Source organism: Mandrillus leucophaeus, unplaced genomic scaffold (assembly GCF_000951045.1).
Source record: "Mandrillus leucophaeus isolate KB7577 unplaced genomic scaffold, Mleu.le_1.0 Scaffold345, whole genome shotgun sequence".
In the NCBI taxonomy this organism is placed as follows: domain Eukaryota; kingdom Metazoa; phylum Chordata; class Mammalia; order Primates; family Cercopithecidae; genus Mandrillus; species Mandrillus leucophaeus.
In genome coordinates this window covers 1,918,681-1,930,070 of record NW_012103643.1, presented here as the reverse complement: position 1 = coordinate 1,930,070, position 11,390 = coordinate 1,918,681, and the positions used below count along the sequence as shown (strand labels likewise).

At 42.9% G+C, this 11,390-nt stretch overlaps 1 protein-coding gene across 2 annotated transcripts in view; it reads right to left on the bottom strand.

Moving 5' to 3' along the window:
- Positions 1–11,390, bottom strand: part of TIAM1 (T-cell lymphoma invasion and metastasis 1) — a 364,694-nt gene that overhangs the window by 174,992 nt on the left and 178,312 nt on the right. For both annotated transcript variants that reach the window (XM_011989052.1, XM_011989053.1), the window contains exon 3: positions 2,521–2,697. The gene's annotated coding sequence lies outside the window, so the exon portion shown is untranslated. The remainder of the gene's footprint in view (positions 1–2,520; positions 2,698–11,390) is intronic.

Genomic DNA, 11,390 nt, shown 5'->3' with positions numbered 1-11,390 from the left:
AAAAAAAAAAAAAAAAAAAAATACATGAGTATACAAATAGAACACACATAAAAAAGAAAGGTCAACCCTATATGACCCAAGATACAGCACATACCTTGCATTTTTAAACCACCTGTACTGTGTAAGGAAATATTCCAGTGAATAGAAAGCCACCCTGTGGTCAAAGTCCTGGGTATAAAGAACATAGAAAAACACTTCCACAACCACAGATTGTTGAGAGGGAAAACAGGGAAGGAAAGAAAAAGACACAAGGGAATCTGGAAACAACTTCATCACCTTGAGGACTAAGGAGGTTGTAATAATATTTTTATGGTTTAGGATGTCTAATGCCCTCAATTATCCCAGAGGTTCCAGTGGTGCTCCTGGCAGTAGGATGCCCCACCCTCTAGCTGAAGAACAGGAAAGTTCCACATGAACAATGCCTAGCTCTGTGGGTCAGCTGGTCAGGGCTTTCCCTGTGTGGGAGTAAATAATCCAAAAGGTGATTCTACCACTGGGATCAAACATCTCTAGTGCAAATTTTTCTCATCCTCCAGAATTAAAATCTTAGATTTGAGATGCACATTCAAGATACGGACTTTGAGAGAGTTAAAAATTCTCTCCAAGAGTATTAAGATGTGGCCGGGCACAGTGGCTCACACCTGTAATCACAGCACTTCGGGAGGCTGAGGCAGGTGGATCACTTGAGGTCAGGAGTTTGAGACTAGTCTGGCCAACATGGTGAAACCCCATCTCTACTAAAACTACAAAAATTAGCTGGGCGTGGTGGAGGGGGGAAGTCTGTAATCCCAGCTACTCTGGAGGCTGAGGCACAAGAATCGCTTGAACCCGGGAGGCGGAGGTTGTAGTGAGCCAAGATTACACCACTGCACTCTAGCCTAGGTGACAGCAAAACGCTGTCTCAGGAGGAAAAAAAAAAAAAAGAATATTAATATGTAAATATTTCACACGCCTATATACATGATAAATCTGTGTAAGAATTTTAAAAAGCAATTATTCCGGATGGATTGCTTGTAGGGCAATTTTCACAATTATACCTTTTTTTGGTATTTTCTAATGTTTTTATACTAAATATGTAATTCATTTTAAGGAAAGTAAAATAAATAGAACATGCCAACAGGTTTTTAAGTCACTGAATTTTTTTTTACAGTTGAAGAGAGTGAGGATGTGGGCACTATGCTGACAGCTACAACAAAACGGCATCAAACCCAAACTCTAAAACAGATGGCCTGGGAAAATTACCTACAATGAAGAAAATACTACCTAGCTTGGACTTACTCCACTTTTTCACTATGTTTCAATGGCACACTGACCTCCTCTCATTGTATCTCTGGCAGGGTTATTTGTACACTGGCACATCTGTCTTGTTTTTAACTACCCTCTTCTCATTTTATTATAAAAATCTCAATGGCAGAAACCATATCTTACTTGTGATTGTAAACTAAATATACAGAAGTTTTAGTCTAGCTCTTCTGAGTGGGAATGTTCAACACCGACACTGCCTTATTACAAGGGTACTGCAAATACATAAAACCTTAGATCTCACTGGTGGGCCCATGATAATCCAATTTATATCATATTCAAGTCAACAGTTAACTGTGAAAGCAAGGTTTCTCTGTCGTTGGGAAGGACGTTGTGAAATCTGACCAGAAGGCATTTAATGATGTAAGTTATAATGATTAATAATACAAAATCTCACTCCCCTGAGGTATTTAGAAACTTATTAAAATAAACGTAATCATTACCCTTCTATGACTTGAAAACAGGCCTCCAAAACTGTAGGAGAAAGGATGAAATGTATTTATTTCTAAGTTAAATTTGAAGCGAAATCACAAGACAACAGATTGCAAATTTAAAATTAGATTCTAGTGGGAGGTCTTGGTTTCAAGCCTGTTTTTTCCCTACTGGAGGCTGCGCTTGAAGACGGTGTTGGGGGGTGGGGGTGAGGGAGAGAGCTAAGATTAAACTGAGACAAAGTTCTCAAAGTTTTCGCTAAATCGTTACAACCCATGAAAAGAGTTTTGCCAAGTCACACACAAATACCCTGAACACCAGAGACTAAGCAGGAAAGTTTTGCAACAAATATAAGATGATCTTTGATTTCGAAAAGATTATTATTTTGACGGTGTTTATTTTCACTTTTTAAAGATTATCCAAAGCAAAAACAAAACATATCATTGTTTTCAAGTTGGATTTTGAAGCTCGGGTTTGCCTTTTTCAAACATAATCCGATATAAAGATGGTGAAGCCCAGGGATAAATGTACGAGATCCTGAGGGCAATTCACAGGGGAGAAAAGGATTTCATAGGCACCTACTTTGTTTCTTCTGTTTTGTTTTAATGCTAATGCTTTTGAATTGTCAGATAGGTGTAACCCTAATTCAAGGAAGTGATTCCAAATTCTTTTTCCCACGAGCTACACACAACAATGATAGTAAAATGCATCTGTCCCAGCACCTTTGAAGCATTTCCATTAATTCATACAAACATAATAGGCTCAAATATACATATGCAAACCTACCTTAAAAGGCAACAGTGGTCCCCAGCCCAACTTGCTCCAAGAGCACTGTGGCATTTAGATATTGAGGTTGGAAATGATGTCTGGATGAACAGCCACTGGGCTGGGGACGATGTCAGCACCTGCGCCCTGGGGTGGCCATCACAGTTTCATCTAAGTCTGTGAGAATGCGCCAAAAACCTGGAGAGGTGCGGGTCAGAGGAGACAGAAAAACAGAAAGGAAATGATGAGGCAGAAGGAAGGAAATGGGCATTTTCTGTCAAACCCATTTCATCAATTCTATGACATCAACTTTTTGTGAAATACTGTCAGAGGCATTTGAACCACAGCAACTCCATCTTAAATAGGAGATGGGTAAAATGAGGCTGAAACCTACTGGTCTGCGTTCCCAAGCAGTTAAGGCATTCTAAGTCACGGGATGAGGCAGGAGGTCAGCACAAGATACAGGTCACAAAGACCTTGCTGATAAAACAGACTGCAGTAAAGAAGTCTGCTAAACCCCACCAAAACCAAGATGGTGACGAGACTGACCTCTGGTCATCCTCACTGCTACACTCCCACCAGCGCCATGATAGTTTACAATGCCACAGCAATGTCAGGAAATTACCTTATATGGTCTAGAAAGGGGAGGCATGGGCTGGGCGCGGTGAGTCATGCCTGTAATCCCAGCACATTGGGAGGCCAAGGCAGGCGGATCACCTGAGGTCAGGAGTTCAAGACCAGCCTGGCCAACATGGTGAAACCCCATCTTTACTAAAATACAAAAATTAGCTGGGCATGATGGTGGGTGCCTGTAATCCCAGATACTCAGGAGGCTATGGTGGGAGAATTGCTGGAACCTGGGAGGTGGAGGTTGCAGTGAGCCAAGATCACACCTTTGCACTCCAGCCTGGGAGGCATGAATAATCCACTCCGTTTAGCATATAATCAAGAAATAACTATAAAAATGGGCAACCAGCAACCCTTGGGGCTGCTCTGTCTATGGAGTAGCCATTCTTTCATTCCTTCACTTTCTTAATAAACTTGCTTTGACTTTATAAACTCTCCCTGAATTCTTTCTTGCGTGAGATCCGAGAACACTCTCTTGGGGTCTGGGTCGGGACCGCTTTCGTATAACATTGTGACATCCCAAATCAAATGATGTAACATTGGGATACAGGCATAAAACGACAGGCTTAAATCAGATAACTAGATAAATAAATAAATAAATACCAGCCTATTTACACTCAGGGTAATCCATAGCCCTACAGACTAAGTCATCTTATTATTTTAATCTATCTGTTTATATTAAGGTGTTGGAGAACAGAAACAAGTTATTACGGAGTGGTTCCCATGTCCCACTCAATCTTCAGAGTCTCAAGAAACAGAAATGAAAGGAAACCAGCAACCCTCAGTTATTCTCAGAGTAGTGCTGTATTTATAACGGATATTGAAGAAAATGTGGAAAGAGAGTAAAACAGAAGCCCAAATCCATTCCATAGAACTTTCCATTGTATACATGTTTTCTTGTGAAGGCAAACATCAAATTCAGAGAAAACACATGAAGAATACGCATGGGAAAGAATTTAGGTAAAAGATCCAAACTGTAATTTAACATGGCAAATCAATGAACAAGGCAAGGGCTCCAGGAACATATGGGTTAATGGGGTTGTTTTATTTCATCTTTTTAAAGCCTGCTGGTAGAGGTGAAATGACAAATACTAAGGCAAGCAAAACAAAGGCCTGAAGGGCCTCTTTGGGTGGCTTCATTTTGGTACTTTCTTCCCAGACATTTCCCTGGGGCTGCCCGCTGCTGGTGGTTTCAGCAGGTGGGAACCTGAGATGGCAAATACTTTGAGCAGGAACATGAAGAAAACTGCCTATTTTGTGGAAAGGAGCCACATACAGGAAGTAAGTAAATAAATATATATGTCTATCCAGAATGGAACAGTAAGCAAATACAGTTCTTCCTTATCTTGGAAAATATGCTATTTAACCATGAAGTTAGTGACTCATGCTTGCAGGGAAAGGAGCACAAGTTCTCAGCAACACCCCATTATTACCCCACAATACGTTCCCTTTCCACAATGCCCCCATTGCTACCCGGTTCACTCCCTTTCCCTGGGCATCCTCCTTAAAATGCTCTCTGCAAATTTCCACATTTCCAAAGCAGTTCCTGAATTGCTTAGGAACTGGCAGAAATTAATAAGCAATAGCCCATTTATGCTGAAATGGACTCATTACGGTGCCAGCTGCCAATAATTTGCAAGGCTGGATTCTTGCTGGCAAAGGAGGCCGGCAGGCGGCTGTCCTTCCACCTGCACAACGGAGGCTGATAATGCATTTTCTATACTTTAAAAAAAATTACGTATTCAGATAGAATACATTTTTTTCTCTATATTCTTCTAGTCCCTGAGCAAATAAATAAATAAATAAACAAACAAACAAACAATACAGGGAGAAAGGGCATTATTTGAAAAACATGAGAGCAAAACAGAGTTGATTTGGTATAACTTCTTTCTGATTTTGGTGGGGAAAAAAATTTGCCTATGACCCTGGTTGTGGAACTGATCCACGACGCGTCCTAATGAAGAGCTCCACAATCAGCAGATATGCTAAGGTCAAAACATGCCAACAAGTACGCATCCATTTCCCTTACAGCAAGTTAATTGCTTCATGGCCTTGTGAATGGATGCCACCACGGCAATTTGGGAACTGTCAGTACTCTGGGTTTTCTCCAAGAGCTGCAAAGAACTCAGTTTCACTGGGAGACAGCTACGCACCAAGCTCAGCGTTGGCAGTCCAAGCTGGGAGTCGGGCTGCACGCATCCGGTCATATCTTGGCTTTGCAGGTCAAATCTTTATTTTCAGCGTGACCTGGGGCAAACTCTAAATGTCCTATCCCTCTAACAAGTGGGGACGATAAGATTCCTAAATCATTGGGCTGTCATGAGCTTTAAATGAGATCATCTATGTTACAGAATTATTCCATTATTAGTTCTCAATAACCATATCCCATGATCGGTTCTCGATAAACATTAGCTATTACTTCCACTACTATTTAAAATGTTTCAACCATAAGGAATGTGCTACAGAATGGGCCAGTATTATGCAGGCCTCCTTAGCAAAATGATACCCACTTCACTGAAACTGAATCATATGTTATAAATTGAATGACATCAGTCACCTTAAATTTGCTGTGGAACAAATTGGAGAATTAACTAATCCAGCTATCATATGCATGCGGTCTACTCAATTGGCTACCCCACACACACACACACACACACACACACACACACACACACAGCCATACTGATGAAATCCAGCAGTACCAGTAGGCCTGCTTACATTACATGAAGATGACTCTTAGGGAACCAAATGCTGAGATTACCAAGTTTTTCAGTCTCACTCTGAGACATCCTTGATATGGTTTGGGAGTGTCCCCACCCAAATCTCACCTTGAATTCTAACTCCCACAATTCCCATGTGTCATGGGAGGGACCCAGTGAAAGGTAGTTGAATCATCGCGGCAGGTCTTTCCTGCGCTGTTCTCCCAGTTGGTGAGTGGGTCTCGAGAGATCTGATGGTTTGACAAAGAGGAGTTCCCCTGCACAAGCTCTCTCTTTGCCTGCAGCCAAATAAGATGGGACGTTCTCCTCCTTGCCTTCCGCCTTGATTGTGAGGTATCCCCAGCCACGGGGAACTGTGAGTCCAGCTAAACCTCTTTCTTTCGTAAATTGCCCAGTTTGGGGTATGTGTTCATCAGCAGCGTGAAAATGGACTAATACAATCCTCAATTCATATGGCCAATTTCTGTGTCATATGTCAAATGACCAGTTTTCGCAGGAATATGCGTGTACTGGAAGTGAGGAAGGTATTACCAAAACTAATGTCAGGCTTCAAATACCTGCAAAAATTGATAGGGCTGAGAAGTCCTACTGCTCCACTCCTGTAATATTATTTAAGATGAAAATACGGTAAGTGTCAGAAATAGTGTGTCCACAGCATTTAATCCTTGGCTTTTCCAAAAATGTCTGCCAAACCAGAACTTTCTTTTTCACCTTCAAAGTGTCAAAGACACTTGGGGGTGGGGGATGGGGGGCAGGGGACAGACACAGTGGCTTGTGCCTGTAATCACAGGGCTTTGGGAGGTTGAGGTGGGAGGATGGCTTGAGGACAGGAGTTCAAGACTAGCCTGAGCAAAACCGTGAGACACCCACCTCTACAAAAAAATTTACAAAATTAGCTGGGCATGGTGGCGTATGTGTATTCCCGGCTACTTGGGAGGCTGAGGTCAGAGGAACCCTTGAGCCCAGGAGTTTGAGGTTATAGCCTGGGCAACAGAGTGAGACCCTAACTCAAAAAACAAACAACAAACAACAACAAAAACACACTCATAAGGGGGCATTCTGTCATTTTTAAGTCCTTGCAAGTTCCAGGGATCAGTGTATAGAGAAAAAGACACTGTATTGTATTTGCCCTGGAAATACCCAAGTTCAGTTACCAGGTGCTATTACTTCATAAATTATGTGACTTTTGGACAGTAAATTACCCATTCTGAAAACCATTAGAAAAAATGAGGACGTAATATGTTTGCCTTACCAATACTTAACTCTAATATCTTTTCTTATAGGAAACTGTAAGATTCCTATAAGCTGTATAACTGTACAGCTAACAGCTGTATACAGCTGTATAGCTATACAACTGTAAGATTCCTATGATTCCTATAAGTTTATAACACTATAAACCGTAAAATTTATATAAGTATGTAAATTCTTACTGTGTTTACTATGATTTAGTGTCCCCAAATTTTCCATAACCAGTAGGTTAATGACAATCAGGAAGTTTTCCTTTATACGGAGCTTAAACAGTGCGGGCAGAGGTCTTGGATCAAATTCCTAAACATTTATTTCATATACAATAAGCACCAACAACCTTAGTTTTTAACAGTCATACTTAGACCCCAAATCAGTACTGACAGATAAATAAGTGGATGGTAGATGGGTAGATGGATGGACAGATAAGTAGATGGATGGAGGGAGGGATGGATGGATGGAGGGATGGATGGAGGGATGGATGGATGGATGGTGGATGGATGGTGGATGGATGGTGGATGGACAGATGGTGATGGATAATAGATATATGGATGAATGGTAGATGGATGGATGGGTGGTGGATGGAGACAGAGACACGGATGAATGGTAGATGGGTGGATGGATGGATAGAGGGATAGTGGATGGTGAATGGATCATTGATGGATGGTAGATAGATAGATGTAGATGGATGGAGCTAGCGCATTAGAAAATTTTAAATGGCTCAGAAATTAAATTAAAGTTAAAGAAGTCTCATCACTTTTTAAACTGTTACTTAACAAAAAACTTGGGAATGACTTCCAAGGATACAGAATTTAAAAAGTAATAGGAGGAAAGAGGGTAACCATGCATATCCTATTGAGCTGCATACCTAGCTCCATTTAACAGTAAGCTTTATAACAGCCAAGTCAAATAGGAAAAACATGGCAGTTGTAAAATTCACAATGTCCAAATGGATGGCTCAAAGGAAGCACAAAAGTTCTTGGTTCTTGGTACTTGGATCAGACAGGAGTCTCCACTGGTGGTCCTCTGAGGCCACTGTGATGTGATGAGCAATGCTCTAGACCTCATCCTTCCACGAAGGCTCAGTGACAAATTTCATAGAAATGTTTCTTGTCTTGACAATTATTTTTTTAAAAATCACGATTCAGCAGCAAACAGCCGTCTTGAAGACGCAGGATACTGCTGCAGAAGAGACAGACGGTGTTCCTTCCAGGAAATTCTTCTTGAGCACTGTCTGCCCTCCACGGAGTGCAGAAGCATGACTGAGGGGGGTGACCTTGAGATGGACTCTCTGGCTCACAGCTGACTGTAGCTAGGACATGCTGACAGATGACCACACCCCATCTGGTGTAAAGCCACTGTTTCACCAAGGGTGTGTTTGTCTGGCTTCTGTGAAAGCTGAGATGGCAATAAGGATTCATGCATAAAGCAGAGCTGCTCCACCTTCCCACTGATGGCCCTGGGGCAGGGCCAGGACTCCCAGTGAAAGACCAATCCCTCTAAACAGATGAATGAGCCATGATAAGGGCCCCAAGTTCCTACTCCATAAAGCATGATGAAATAGTTTTAGCTCTACCATTGTTTTAAGGCAGGTATAAAAAGACATCAAAATCAGAAAATCATTAAAAAGACCCCAGAAGTTTCCATATCCATAGACTGCCCTAGTTTTGGGCAATGTGACTTCCTAATGTATCCAAATATATCCTAAATAAACTACGCAAGAAAACATATTCACACAATCAATATGTTTAAGTCAATCACAAGTCGGGAACTATCTAAAATCATAACTTTAATTTTAGAGCAGTAAATCTTTGGCAATACTTAACCAACAGGTTCAGCCAGGACAGACATTACCATATTTCTTAGGAGTAAAGTCGGTACATTTCAAAGTGAAGTTAATATGTACCTCAACTTAGGGCGAGCTACCATTTATGGAAAGCTTACTATCTGGCTGGCACTGTGTTCATGGCATCAGGCCAAAATACTCTTCAGACTTCTCCTAAGTTCTTGGTGTTTATCACCTTGGAACTACACCTCTGACTGACAGCTGCCAACGTACTGCAACACTGACACCACGTCACTTCCTGCAAAGTTTGTTCCCAACAGGGTTTGGAAGCCACTCAACCCCCAAGGGCTGTGTCACACAGCCAGTGACCAAATCTCCCAAATACTCATACAGCCAGCCTGACTCTAGGAATGGTTCAGATGAGGCCCCAGCTAGCTGAAATGGATGTAGTAACTTTTTCAGGACACACCATGAGAATCACGTGCTTTCTACAAAATCCAAGCAGCATCTCTTTTCCCATCCCCTTCCTTCCTTCTTTTTTTTTTTTTTTTTTTTTTTTTTTTTTTTATGGTGTTGCTCTGTCGCCCAGGCTGGAGTGCAGTGGCATGATCTCTGCTCACTGCAACCTCCGCCTCCAGGGTTCAAGCAATTCTCCTGCCCCAGCCTCCTAAGTAGCTGGGATTACAAGCGCACATCACCACGCCCAGTTAATTTTTGAATTTTTAGTAGAAACAGAGTTTCACCATATTGGTCAGGCTGGTCTCAAACTCCCGAGTTCAGGTGATCCACCTGCCTCGGCTTCCCAAAGGGCTGGGATTACAGGCATGAGCCACCGCGCCCATCCCCCTTTTCCCATTTCTTAAAGCCGCAAAGCTACTGAACACTTGGGAATTCCATCCCGCACTCCAAGAGTAGTGACCATGGAATGCTAGAACACAGCTTTGGGCTTCCTCCTGGCTCCTAAATTCCAAGTTGCAATCACATCAAAAAAGCACACTTACATCGTAAGGCAGGGTAGAACATTTGATCCCCAAAGAAAACAGAAACGGAGCTGAATGTCATTAACTTCTAACGCTGAGATCCGTCCTTTGCTATTTCCCCACACTGTGGCTTAACGTACAGGGTGTTCCCAGTGAGAGAACCAGCTAATCGTGCAAGAAGACTGTGGGAGAGGACGGTATTCATTCTCAGTGTTTTCATACCTCCTGTGAAACACAGGAGAGTAATAATCCTTAAACCGCACACCAAAATAATCGCCTCAAGAACGTATCAACACCTTGGTTTAGAAGAGATGTCAAAATCAAATCACTTTACTCAACAACTCATTTTCCAAAATTGAGCCACCCTTAGGTGTCTTCCCTTGGACAGAGCTGCCTCCCACTCCCATGTAAGTTGTAGAAGCTGCACCAGACGCAGGAGGAAGTCACGCTTCCTGGGACACACAGCAGGGTGGATGGAGGGTAAAGAGAGCTCCTCTTTCACTGTCAAAGACTGAAGTTCCAGGAAAGGAATTTATTTTTTATTTTTTTGAGATGGAGTCTTGTTCTGTCCCCAGGCTGGAGTGCAGTGGTGCGATCTTGGCTCACTACAACCTCCACCTCTCAAGTTCAAGCGATTCTCTTGCCTCAACCTCCCGAGTAGCTGGGACTACAGGCATGTGCCACCATACCCAGCTAATATTTATTTTATTTTATTTTTTTAGTAGAGATGGGGTTTCACCAAGTTAGCCAGGCTAGTCTTGAACTCCTGACCTCAAGTGATCTGCCCACCTTGGCCTCCCAAAGTGAGAAATTTGGTTCTAATTCTCTGTTTTCCAAGTCTGAGGTTCAGCCTTGAGCCCGCCTGGAGACAAGGGAATCTCCATTCTAAGAGACATGGCCCAACATGGGAAGTCTGGGAAAAAGGCACCGCAAGGAACTCTCAGACTCAGCAGCTTCTGTCTACCTCCAAGACATTCTCCAGATCAGCCCCAGTGACCCAAAAGCATGAAAGTGCAACCTGCAATTTCCCTGATAGCCTCTGACCCCTGCAGCCTGGATTCCCCGACCTGTTCCCTTCCCGCGCAGCCAAGAGGAAAGTCTTTCAGCCAGAAATACAGTCAGGATATCAAGGGGTCCCCTTCCTTCATTAGGAAGCAGAACAGGATGTGGTCATGAAACATTTCCTTCCCCAAGCCACCCCCCAAGCCAATTCCCGACCCAGAGCTGCCTTCGCACACAGAGGGGTGCGGCCACTCTGGAATCAGGGAAGAGCTTGTGGCGGGGTGGTGAGGCCATGCACTGGAGAGGCCAGTGTGGCAACTAAGCCTGTTGGCAACAAGGTTGCCTGCACCCAGACAACAGAGAAGATAACCCCAAGCCCCGCTGGAAAGGTCACAGGGATGGGGTGTGAAAATCTGCCTGGTTGTCCCTGGATGCTTTGAGTCTAAAGGGCCCATCCAAAAAGAATCACTCCCCTCATGGACTTGCTGCTTCCACCTTGGGGCTGTCTCTGCTGCTGTTGCGCTTGTGTTG